The 12,481-nt window shown below is 36.0% G+C and overlaps 1 long non-coding RNA gene across 1 annotated transcript in view; it reads right to left on the reverse strand.

The window, feature by feature from the left end:
• Nucleotides 1–12,481, reverse strand: part of LOC139359219 (uncharacterized) — a 28,532-nt gene that overhangs the window by 1,693 nt on the left and 14,358 nt on the right. The window lies entirely within an intron of this gene.

A 12,481-nucleotide genomic window follows, 5' to 3' on the forward strand; every position in this document is an offset into this window, starting at 1 on the left:
TTTGAATAGACCCATAATAGATTTTTCAAGACTTCGAGATTTTGATGTTCCAAAGATGATGTTTCAAATAAAGACTTTCAATAATACAGAAAGATTATGGTATACATATTTTTATCATTAAAATAAATAAATAAATAAATAAATAAACAAACACCAGATGGCTTTCAAGAGGAACAGTTTAAAATATGAAAAAAAGCAATCCAGCTAAGGAAAACAAATGGAGATATCAGTGCAACACTATAAATAGAGTCCTACCTTTCACTTTATTTAAATTTTACCTCGCAGTTTGCCTCTGAAAATTTTAAATTCTTCCTACCTTATTATGAAAATTATTATTTCTTGCTACACTGACACAGTGTATTTCTTTTGATAAAGAAAAAGAATACTATAATTTTCATAGACTATTTTGGTAATCAAAACATATTTCTATAAAATAAGTCAATTATCTAAGGAAGAATAACTCCCAAATCCTGAAAACTAGAAGATGCAGTTAGTTTTATTATTACTATTATTATTATTGGAGGAACACTTAACATGAGATCTACCAGCTCTTAAAAAGTTTTAAGTGTACAATACCATGTTGTTAACTCTAGGCCAGATGATGTACAAATCTCTAGAAAACTTGAGCTTTGTAGCAGTTGAATGATAACTTCCTATTTTCCCTTCTCCCAAGCCCTTAGTCACAATCATTCTGGTCTCTGCATTTTCTTTTTGACTATTTTATATACCACATATAAATGTACTGCATATATATTATTATTTTAAAAGACACATTTTTCATCCCCATTGGTTTTCTTTCATCTGTTTTCCTAAACAAAACTTACTATACTAATATACTCAGGGATATTAAACATATCCTACATCAGTAAATGACTAAATTACAATGTCCTTGAGCTATTTTGGTAGTACAAGGCAAAATTTTCTACCCAATCTTTCAAGAAGAACTGAAATTCAGAAGTAAGTTCATTTGGAATATTCTAAATTTCAAATATCACTTTGTGGATCATTCAGCACATAATTTAAAAAGAAAAATGTATACATATTATTAAAACATTGTTGTATTAATTATTTTTATCTGAAGATGGCCGTTACAGAAAAATCTAAACATTATACAATCCACATAGATGTCCATGCTTGTAACAAGAATATTTTAAAAAGAAAAAAAAAAAAAACCTAGTTTTTTGGCCAGGGCTATGAGATGAGATGAAAAAGGGAACATCAACATTTAGAATGTCTCACAGGAGGGGCGGAGCAAGATGGCCGAATAGGAACAGCTCCAGTCTCCAACTCCCAGCGCGAGCCACACAGAAGACCGGTGATTTCTGCATTTTCAACTGAGGTACTGGGTTCATCTCACTGGGCAGTGCCGTACGATCGGTGCTGGTCAGCTGCTGCAGCCCAACCAGCGAGAGCTGAAGCAGGGCGAGGCATTGCCTCACCTGGGAAGCGCAAGGGGGAAGGGAATCCCTTTTCCTAGCCAGGGGAACTGAGACATACAACACCTGGAAAATCGGGTAACTCCCACCCCAATACTGCGCTTTAAGCAAACAGGCACACCAGGAGATCATATCCCACACCTGGCCGGGAGGGTCCCACACCCACGGAGCCTCCCTCATTGCTAGCACAGCAGTCTGTGATCTACCGGCAAGGCAGCAGCGAGGCTGGGGGAGGGGCGCCCGCCATTGCTGAGGCTTAGGTAGGTAAACAAAGCTGCTGGGAAGCTCGAACTGAGTGGAGCTCACAGCAGCTCAAGGAAACCTGCCTGTCTCTGTAGACTCCACCTCTGGGGACAGGGCAATAACAAACACAGCCGAAACCTCTGCAGACGCAAACGACTCTGTCTGACAGCTTTGAAGAGAGCAGTGGATCTCCCAACACGGAGGTTGAGATCTGAGAAGGGACAGACTCCCTGCTCAAGTGGGTCCCTGACCCCTGAGTAGCCTAACTGGGAGACATCCCCCACTAGGGGCAGTCTGACACCCCACACCTCACAGGGTGGAGTACACCCCTGAGAGGAAGCTTCCAAAGCAAGAATCAGACAGGTACACTTGCTGTTCAGAAATATTCTATCTTCTGCAGCCTCTGCTGCCGATACCCAGGCAAACAGGGTCTGGAGTGGACCTCAAGCAATCTCCAACAGACCTACAGCTGAGGGTCCTGACTGTTAGAAGGAAAACTATCAAACAAGAAGGACACCTACACCAAAACCCCATCAGTACATCACCATCATCAAGACCAGAGGCAGATAAAACCACAAAGATGGGTAAAAAGCAGGGCAGAAAAGCTGGAAATTCAAAAGATCAGAGCGCATCTCCCCCGGCAAAGGAGCGCAGCTCATCGCCAGCAACGGATCAAAGCTGGACAGAGAATGACTTTGACGAGATGAGAGAAGAAGGCTTCAGTCCATCAAATTTCTCAGAGCTAAAGGAGGAATAACGTACCCAGCGCAAAGAAACTAAAAATCTTGAAAAAAAAGTGGAAGAATTGATGGCTAGAGTAATTAATGCAGAGAGGTCATAAACGAAATGAAAGATATGAAAACCATGACACGAGAAATATGTGACAAATGCACAAGCTTCAGTAACCGACTCGATCAACTGGAAGAAAGAGTATCTGCGATTGAGGATCAAATGAATGAAATGAAGCGAGAAGAGAAACCAAAAGAACAAAGAAGAAAAAGAAATGAACAAAGCCTGCAAGAAGTATGGGATTATGTAAAAAGACCAAATCTATGTCTGATTGGGGTGCCTGAAAGTGAGGGGGAAAATGGAACCAAGTTGGAAAACACTCTTCAGGATATCATCCAGGAGAACTTCCCCAACCTAGTAGGGCAGGCCAACATTCAAATCCAGGAAATACAGAGAACGCCACAAAGATACTCCTCGAGAAGAGCAACTCCAAGACACATAATTGCCAGATTCACCAAAGTTGAAATGAAGGAAAAAATCTTAAGGGCAGCCAGAGAGAAAGGTCGGGTTACCCACAAAGGGAAGCCCATCAGACTAACAGCAGATCTCTCGGCAGAAACTCTCCAAGCCAGAAGAGAGTGGGGGCCAATATTCAACATTCTTAAAGAAAAGAATTTTCAACCCAGAATTTCATATCCAGCCAAACTAAGTTTCATAAGTGAAGGAGAAATAAAATCCTTTACAGATAAGCAAATGCTTAGAGATTTTGTCACCACTAGGCCTGCCTTACAAGAGACCCTGAAGGAAGCACTAAACATGGAAACGAACAACCGGTACCAGCCATTGCAAAAACATGCCAAAATGTAAAGACCATCGAGGCTAGGAGGAAACTGCATCAACTAACGAGCAAAATAACCAGTTAATATCATAATGGCAGGATCAAGTTCACACATAACAATCTTAACCTTAAATGTAAATGGACTAAATGCTCCAATTAAAAGACACAGACTGGCAAACTGGATCAAGAGTCAAGACCCATCAGTCTGCTGTATTCAGGAGACCCATCTCACACGCAGAGACATACATAGGCTCAAAATAAAGGGATGGAGGAAGATTTACCAAGCAAATGGAGAACAAAAAAAAGCGGGGGTTGCAATACTAGTCTCTGATAAAACAGACTTTAAACCATCAAAGATCAAAAGAGACAAAGAAGGCCATTACATAATGGTAAAGGGATCAATTCAACAGGAAGAGCTAACTATCCTAAATATATATGCACCCAATACAGGAGCACCCAGATTCATCAAGCAAGTCCTTAGAGACTTACAAAGAGACTTAGACTCCCATACAATAATAATGGGAGACTTCAACACTCCACTGTCAACATTAGACAGATCAACGAGACAGAAAGTTAACAAGGATATCCAGGAATTGAACTCATCTCTGCAGCAAGCAGACCTAATAGACATCTATAGAACTCTCCACCCCAAATCAACAGAATATACATTCTTCTCAGCACCACATCGTACTTACTCCAAAATCGACCACGTAATTGGAAGTAAAGCACTCCTCAGCAAATGTACAAGAACAGAAATTATAACAAACTGTCTCTCAGACCACAGTGCAATCAAACTAGAACTCAGGACTAAGAAACTCAATCAAAAACGCTCAACTACATGGAAACTGAACAACCTGCTCCTGAATGACTACTGGGTACATAATGAAATGAAGGCAAAAATAAAGATGTTCTTTGAAACCAATGAGAACAAAGACACAACATACCAGAATCTCTGGGACACATTTAAAGCAGTGTGTAGAGGGAAATTTATAGCACTAAATGCCCACAAGAGAAAGCAGGAAAGATCTAAAATTGACACTCTAACATCCCAATTAAAAGAACTAGAGAAACAAGAGCAAACACATTCGAAAGCTAGCAGAAGGCAAGAAATAACTAAGATCAGAGCAGAACTGAAGGAGATAGAGACACAAAAAACTCTCCAAAAAATTAATGAATCCAGGAGTTGGTTTTTTGAAAAGATCAACAAAATTGACAGACCACTAGCAAGACTAATAAAGAAGAAAAGAGAGAAGAATCAAATAGACGCAATAAAAAATGATAAAGGGGATATCACCACCGACCCCACAGAAATACAAAGTACCATCAGAGAATACTATAAACACCTCTATGCAAATAAACTGGAAAATCTAGAAGAAATGGATAATTTCCTGGGCAAAAACTGGAAAAATTCCCTTTGAAAACTGGCACAAGACAGGGATGCCCTCTCTCACCACTCCTATTCAACATAGTGTTGGAAGTTCTGGCTAGGGCAATCAGGCAAGAGAAAGAAATCAAGGGTATTCAGTTAGGAAAAGAAGAAGTCAAATTGTCCCTCTTTGCAGATGACATGATTGTATATTTAGAAAACCCCATTGTCTCAGCCCAAAATCTCCTTAAGCTGATAAGAAACTTCAGCAAAGTCTCAGGATACAAAATTAATGTCCAAAAATCACAAGCATTCTTATACATCAGTAACAGACAAACAGAGAGCCAAATCAGGAATGAACTTCCATTCACAATTGCTTCAAAGAGAATAAAATACCTAGGAATCCAACTTACAAAGGATGTAAAGGACCTCTTCAAGGAGAACTACAAACCACTGCTCAGTGAAATAAAAGAGGACACAAACAAATGGAAGAACATACCATGCTCATGGATAGGAAGAATCAATATCGTGAAAATGGCCATACTGCCCAAGGTAATTTATAGATTCAATGCCATCCCCATCAAGCTACCAATGAGTTTCTTCACAGAATTGGAAAAAACTGCTTTAAAGTTCATATGGAACCAAAAAAGAGCCCGCATCTCCAAGACAATCCTAAGTCAAAAGAACAAAGCTGGAGGCATCACGCTACCTGACTTCAAACTATACTACAAGGCTACAGTAACCAAAACAGCATGGTACTGGTACCAAAACAGAGATATAGACCAATGGAACAGAACAGAGTCCTCAGAAATAATACCACACATCTACAGCCATCTGATCTTTGACAAACCTGAGAGAAACAAGAAATGGGGAAAGGATTCCCTATTTAATAAATGGTGCTGGGAAAATTGGCTAGCCATAAGTAGAAAGCTGAAACTGGATCCTTTCCTTACTCCTTATACGAAAATTAATTCAAGATGGATTAGAGACTTAAATGTTAGACCTAATACCATAAAAATCCTAGAGGAAAACCTAGGTAGTACCATTCAGAACATAGGCATGCGCAAAGACTTCATGTCTAAAACACCAAAAGCAACGGCAGCAAAAGCCAAAATTGACAAATGGGATCTCATTAAACTAAAGAGCTTCTGCACAGCAAAAGAAACTACCATCAGAGTGAACAGGCAACCTACAGAATGGGAGAAAATTTTTGCAATCTACTCATCTGACAAAGGGCTAATATCCAGAACCTACAAAGAACTCAAACAAATTTACAAGAAAAAAACAAACAACCCCATCAAAAAGCGGGCAAAGGATATGAACAGACATTTCTCAAAAAGAGACATTCATACAGCCAACAGACACATGAAAAAATGCTCATCATCACTGGCCATCAGAGAAATGCAAATCAAAACCACAATGAGATACCATCTCACACCAGTTAGAATGGCGATCATTAAAAAGTCAGGAAACAACAGGTGCTGGAGAGGATGTGGAGAAATAGGAACACTTTTACACTGTTGGTGGGATTGTAAACTAGTTCAACCATTATGGAAAACAGTATGACGATTCCTCAAGGATCTAGAACTAGATGTACCATATGACCCAGCCATCCCATTACTGGGTATATACCCAAAGGATTATAAATTATGCTGCTATAAAGACACATGCACACGTATGTTTACTGCAGCACTATTCACAATAGCAAAGACTTGGAATCAACCCAAATGTCCATCAGTGACAGATTGGATTAAGAAAATGTGGCACATATACACCATGGAATACTATGCAGCCATCAAAAAGGATGAGTTTGTGTCCTTTGTAGGGACATGGATGCAGCTGGAAACCATCATTCTTAGCAAACTATCACAAGAACAGAAAACCAAACACCGCATGTTCTCACTCATAGGTGGGAACTGAACAATGAGATCACTTGGACTCAGGAAGGGGAACATCACACACAGGGGCCTATCATGGGAAGGGGGGAGGGGGGAGGGATTGCATTGGGAGTTATACCTGATGTAAATGACGAGTTGATGGGTGCAGCACAGCAACATGGCACAAGTATACATATGTAACAAACCTGCACGTTATGCACATGTACCCTACAACTTAAAGTATAATAATAATAAATAAATTAAAAAAAAAAAAAAACTAAAATGGATGTAAAGTAAATAACAGTAGACAGGATATTGAAACAAAAGTAAGATAACTTTGTGAACATCTTTATGCCATTAAATTTGAAAACTTAAATGAAATGGATAATTTTATATAAGGCTAAAATTTACCAAAATTGACTCAAGATAAAATGGAGAAAACTGAACAGACTTACATTTGTGAACTAAATTGAAGCAGTGGTTAAAATCTATCAACCAACAAACAACCACCACCTACCCGCTAGGTAGTTGGTTGTATAGGTGAGTTCTATCAGATATGCAAGGTACAGATAATCTCAATACTATATAAACTGTTGCATTACATCTCCCCCAACTCATTTTATAAGGCTAGCATAACCTCTATGCTAAACCAGGCAAAGATATTATGAGAAAGGAAAATTATATGCTAACTTCACTTATGAACATACATGCCAAAATCTAAAACAAAATACTAGCAATCAGAATGAATAATGCATTGAAAATACATATGACCAAGGTGGGTTTATCTCAGCAATAAAAGAGTGATCTAACTTAAGAAAACTATTAATTTACTTCACCATAAGAATACAAAGGAGCAAAACTAGCACTTCTATTCAACCTTGTACTGTAGGTCCCAATTGGTGTGGTAAGAAAAGGAAAATAAATAAAAAGTAAGGATCAAAAAAGGAGAAACAAAGCTTATTATTTGTAGATGACATGACTGTCCATATAGAAAATACAAAAGTATATGTAAAATATTGAAGCAAGGTTTTATAAAAGCTATATATATATATATATATATATAAAATAGTATACCAATTAGAGCTTACAGTAGAAACAAAAACTAAAAGACTCCCAGGAATAAATCTAACAAAATATGTACAAGACTTATATGCAAAGAAGTATAAATCTTTATTGAGTAACATTAAAGAAAATCTAAGTTAATAGATAAAATACGTTTATGTATAGGAAGACTTAATAATGTAATGATGCAAAGTCTCCCTAAATTCATTTAGAGATTGAATGCAATTCCAATTAAAATTCTAAATAGAACCAAGAATAACCAAGACAATATTAAAGCAGTACAATATACCCTACCTGACGGCAGCACTTCTTATAAGCTATAGTAATTAAGACAGTACAGAGAAAAACAGACTAGTGGGACAGAATACAGAGAGCCCAGAAACCACATGTAAAGAAAATCTTAATACAGGATCAGTGTGGAAATGAATTATTTAATAAATGTTGCTGGAACCATTGGTTATTATTTTGAAAAAAATAAAATTTCACCCAGACATTGTATACAGAAAAAAAAAAAAAAAAAAAAGTCTCACAGGAAAACATGCATGGTGTGTTGCCATTGTGGTTTTAATGGTTTCCACATATTGAAATGAGGCTAACCTGCTAACCACAAACAAAAGTATTAATGTAACTGCAATATGAAGGCTAAACAACAAAATGCCATCGGTACTGGCTGAATAAAGCACCTAAAATTTGTGCACTGCAGATTCAGGCACAGGTGCTCTGCAGGAATAACACAATGGCAAGAGGCCGCTTTGCAGCACCCAGTTCATATTAAAGATTTGAGAGATTAAGTAAAACTGATAGTTTAAAAAATATTTTTAAATGTGTGTGTGTGTGTATCTTCAAAGTACTTTGAAATGATTTCTACCTTCCACTTATATACCACATATTAAGTTAGAGACTCACACTCATATTGGAAAAAAATACATTACAATTTGATGTCTAAATCCTGTTAAAATTTATCTGCCATTTTTATTTAAATTCAGAGACCTAAGTGATCATAAACGATTAGCATTATCATTAAACAGATTTTTATTTGTTTACTATTCTTCATGGTCAGAATAATATTGTATATATTTATTCTCAGATTTGAGTACAGTTTTAAAGTTCTCTTTAGAAAAATTGTAAATAACACACTATTTTCCCTTAAACTTCTCTAACATATTTAAGATATATCAGTTAAATTGCTCAGAGAACATCATCCCATGTTAGTATCAGTTTAAGATAAGACAATTAAACAAGTAAATCGCAACAGATATCAATTAATACATTCCATAGCACATATTGGTGATTCTATGACCATATTGCTAGAGGCACATTTGCTTTGTTTGTTTGTTCATTTTTTAGTTCTATTATAATATCACTTATAATGTTATTTCATAATTTCATTGGTTATGTGCCATCTAATGGAGCTTCATAGTCTTCTTCCTTTGGAGAGGCCTACAAATAATAGAATAAGTGTGGGGCAGCTAGTTATTATATGGATCTTAGAACAAGTGACCCATAAACTGAGCAACATGTCAACCACTTATTAGTTTAAAATTCCTCGAGTATCCTATCATCTTATTTTAAATTTTTCTCACTTCCATCCATTAGAGTTCTGTAGGTTGTGATAATGGAAAATTCTTTTATACAAATTTTAGGCATAAAAACTGAAAAAATAAAAATAATCCACTAGGTTTACCGACTCTTTGGAAGCTCATTAGGAAATGCTTTCATTCTTATTATTTCTTATTATTTTGTTCTCAAGTCAAAATCTACAAAGCATTTAATATAAGTAATACATATTAATACGTCAATATACTATCTGTGGTATTTGAGACCTAGTTAGCATTTTTATTGAACTTCTGTGTTAACATTTTCAGAAATTGACTAATATTAATTACCAATTTAAATCCATATTTTGATACCATGGTCACTATTAAATGGGTCATTTCAGCGGTAATAGCTCTTCCTAAGAGCAATACTTCAATTTCAGCAGATTTCAGTGTTAATAATTAAAGTGTGCATGTACCACAACCTATTTGTCATGGTAACTAGACAGCCTAAGACATTAACATGATTCTGCTCTTGATGAAAGACACCATTCCATTCCATTGCTATTTTCAAAGCAATTCACTTTTCTTAATCTAGTCTAATTAAAGGATACTGGTTATTTACCTGGCATATAAAAGTAATATTTCCATATCTTAACAGTAATCTGGGGAGGTATGATTGCTAAATGTGCTTTCACTGTGTAGGAAATATCGCATCTAATTTATTGTAGCTGTTTTGTTAGTTCTGCAAAATCTACTATCACTGGCATCATTAAAGGACTAACAGCATTCCTCTGTACATATTCATCTTCAAGGACTCGGAAATGTAAAATGTGCAAATTTCTTCTCTCCATCTCTTAATTTCCTACAGTTTACATTGTATCTCAAAGAGATAACTAACACACTTGAGCAGCATGTTATGAGTTAGCAGCTCTGAGATCAAAGTTCTGTCTTGATTATTCTAGCTACGGGATCTAAAACAACTTACTTATCCTCCCTGAACCATAGTTTTCTCTCGAGTATTATATAAACTGTTCTCCTTCTGGCTTTGAAATTGTGTAAGGCTACTCTTATAATAAAAGCTAGAATTAAACAAAAACTCTACTCTAGAAAATGTACTTTGAAGTCATATGATACACATCACTGTATTAATATATTAATGGAATATGTTTTCCCTGTCATAGATATGTTACTATTGAGGCACTGACATATAAAAGTAATAGGCACTATGGCATTATTGAGGTCAGACATTGTGAAATTTCTGATCAGATCCCTGAAAGTAGAAAGTCATCTCTCTACTGAAAAGTGCATACTGAATTGTAAAAGTGTGCCTATTACTACCAGTGAGTGAAGGGAATGGCATTGTTGTCTATCTGGCTTCATGACCCTGGCTTCCTCCTGAGGGAATTAAAATTTTCTTAATGTATAAATTCCTCACTCATCTGTATGCTTCACTAGAAGCTGATGTCAACCCTACCATAAGGGGTGGTCTTGAATGGGCTAAGACACGGTTTGAGACACAGTTTGAGACCTTGGCACTATTGATGCTTTTCATCTGGGTATTTATTTGCTGTGGGCAGGGGCTGACCTGTATTTTACAGGATTTTTAGCAGCTTCCCTGGCCTCTGTCCACTAGATGCCAGTAGCGGTGTCATAATTGTGATAACCAAAAAAAAAAAAAAAAGAAACAATGTCTCCAGATATTGCCAAATGTCCCTTCTAGGGCAAAATCACTCTTAGTGGAAAATCACTTGCAGGATACTCTAACTCTCTGTCAATGTTTGGCTCAAAATCATATTAATATAAGAAGAAGTCCTTGGGAAAGATTCTAGGGAGATTTTCAGCACTTCCAAGAAGGGGTAATGGGGAAAAGCTATTTGTCTTCTTCCTCTGAATTATGTAACATCTGGATATGATATCTAGAACTGATGCAGCCAGTATTCTGTAAATCTTAGGATAAAGCCAATTGATGGATGCCAAGGTAAAAGCCAGAAAGACTATACCAAAACTAGTTACTTTATTTTTACTTCATTTTTTTGATTTTACAACATAAAAGAAATACTATTTAGTTACCAAAAATCAAGTGAACTAATATTAACTTGAAAATCCATGACATATAGATATGACTAATTTTGAAACATATTTTATCTCTGTAAAGTCTGAGAACTAGCAAATGCTATAGTTTAGTGCAAAAGTATAGTTTAGTGCAAAAGTAATCACGGTTTTCACAATTCCTTTTAATGGCAAAAAATAGTTTGAGCTAAGGCTAATTAAGCTTTTAGTATTAAATTATGATGTAGAGATGATTTTATCCCCACAGTTTTGATACTTGACTTTTTTTTTTCCTCACATAACAGCTGTTTTCAATCTGACTTCAAGGTTTGTAACGTACTTTTCTGTATTAGTTCTATCACGTATTGCTGAAATTCAGATACATCACAAGTCAGTCTACCATAACAACATGAATCATAACTTTTCATGGTCTCTAAGCTTAAAAAATGAATTTTAAGGAAGAAGAAATTCCCTTGTCTATTGAGTAAATTGTGACCTTTAACTTAAAAGAAGTACTCCCTAGAAGACAATATTTTTCATCTTTTTTATCCCAAGTGAATGAAGAATATAAAAATTTACTTCTCCGGTTCCTAAAAAGATTATCCTTTTTGTTTCTAAATAATAAAATTTATTTCATTGTCTCATCAAATTATCCCTTGTTAAGAAATTTCTGGCTCATCACCTATTGATGGAGAAGTCTAACATGAAATCTCAGGAATGTGCAGATTCAGGTGCAGAATCCCTTCTTCCTCACAGCTTACCTTCATCCAATATGTGTGACAACTCAGACATGTTGATGAATTTGCTGCAGAAGACCCAAAAATTATATTTTGACTTCATTATTACTGTATTTCTTGAAAATCTCTTACATAGGATAATCATTTTCAAAAACTAGTATGGATCTAAGATTTGAAATTCCAGTCATATTAAATTTTTACATCCGTTCTGATCCCATATCTTATTCTTTCGGATTACACCCTTTAGTGCCCCAACACCAACAATTTTTTTTTTTTTTTTGTCACACAGGACTTCTGTGCAATGAGGCTATTTTTCATATCTTTTCCTTCTTTGATAACCTCTCTTCTTTCCTATATACAATAAATATTAAGATCACTGATTATAATAACTCCTTACTAAATACTATTAGATTCCTTGCTCCATCTCACTTTGCCATACCTGCGTGACAAAATCAGCATTTTAGTTACATCTAAATGTAGGCTACTCTGACTCTGAACTAATGCAGCAAAATGGGAATACCACCATAAATAATTTCATTTGGCTTCACTTTATTGTATTTCATAAATATTGCTGTTTTATAAATTGAAAGTTTGTAACACACCTCT

This window comes from Macaca nemestrina, chromosome 16, assembly GCF_043159975.1.
Source record: "Macaca nemestrina isolate mMacNem1 chromosome 16, mMacNem.hap1, whole genome shotgun sequence".
Taxonomy (NCBI): domain Eukaryota; kingdom Metazoa; phylum Chordata; class Mammalia; order Primates; family Cercopithecidae; genus Macaca; species Macaca nemestrina.